Consider the following 1,405-nt stretch of genomic DNA (forward strand, 5'->3'; position numbering starts at 1 on the left):
AGAGGTTGAAGTGGTTCTGGAAACTTTGGTGGGGGTCGTGGAGGTGGTTTTGGTGGAAATGACAACTTTGGCCATGGACAAAACTTCACTTTTGGTTGTGGTGGCTTTAGTGACAGCTGTGGTGATGGATAAGGTGGCAGTGAGGGTGGCTACCATGGATTTGGTGATGATGGAAACAGTTTTGGAGGTGGTGGACGTTACAATGATTTTGGCAATTACAACAATCGGTCATCAAATTTTGGACCATGAAGGGAGGAAATTTTGGAGGCAGAAGCTCTGGCCCTTATGGTCGTGGCAGCCAATACTTTGCCAAACCACGAAACCAAGGTGGCGATGGTGGTTCCAGTAGCAGCAGTAGCTATGGCAGTGGCAGAAGGTTTTAATTATTATTCCCAGGAAACAAAGCTTAGCAGGAGGGGAGAGCCAGAGAAGTGACAGGGAATCTACAGGTTACAACAGATTTGTGAACTCAGCCAAGCACAGCGGTGGCAGGGCCTAACTGCTACAAAGAAGACATGTTTTAGACAATACTCATGTGTATGGGCAAAAAATTCAAGGACTGTATTGGTGACTAATTGTATAACAGGTTATTTTAGTTTCTGTTCTGTGGAAAGTGTAAAGCTTCCCAACAGAGGGTATTAATAATTTTTTTTTTGCACCCATGCTGTTGATTGCTAAATGTAACAGTCTGATCGTGACGCTGAATAAATGTGTCTTTTAAAAAATTAATTAATTAATTAAGTAATTTAATTAAACTGCCTAAAGTCAAAGAAAAGATGGAAATGGACCAGACCTGGCTCACAGAAGTGACTTCTGCTCTATGAAGAACCTGTCAATACACAATACACATGACAGCCTCTCTGCCCCTGAGCTCTTCCTTGCACTGAATTGAAGCCTACATTGGCATCACATCTGCTTTCGACTACATAGCTCTACCCTGGGGATCAACATAGAATAACTGTCCTCACATTTCCTGTTTTGTTCTTGAAATGTCCCCCCAAAACTATGTCTAAGCCTTGGTTACCTCTTACGTTTTCTAATCCATCTACTTTTGCTCTCTAAACTATGTTTTTCTTTTCTTTAAATTGTTTTCTTTATCCTTCCTCTCGAGTACCTACAGTGACTTCCTGTTGCCATTCAAGGGTGTCTATGGTCTGACCCATGGTTACCTATTTCAATCTCCCGGTTTGTACCTTCTACTGTAACATATTGTTAGCAGAAAATGATTCTTCCTTTCCTGAAGTTTCTTTCCAAGGGGCTGGAAGTCTATTATGTTTCACACCTCTGTCCTTACTCTTTCACCTCTAGAGTACAGAAGTGATTTACTTGAGCAAATCTGAGAAGAAACTGGGCATGCTCACACCAGCTGCTTTTCTCCTGCCAAGGGTTTCCTTTCTACTACTAG

General features: G+C 42.0%; 1 pseudogene; it reads left to right on the forward strand.

Annotated features, from left to right (window-relative positions):
* The window catches only part of LOC100957295, a 3,189-nt pseudogene extending 2,756 nt beyond the window's left edge, over positions 1–433 (forward strand).
* The last annotated feature ends 972 nt before the right edge of the window (positions 434–1,405 follow it).

Source organism: Otolemur garnettii, unplaced genomic scaffold, assembly GCF_000181295.1.
Source record: "Otolemur garnettii isolate 467f Iridium unplaced genomic scaffold, OtoGar3 scaffold00013, whole genome shotgun sequence".
Lineage (NCBI taxonomy): Eukaryota > Metazoa > Chordata > Mammalia > Primates > Galagidae > Otolemur > Otolemur garnettii.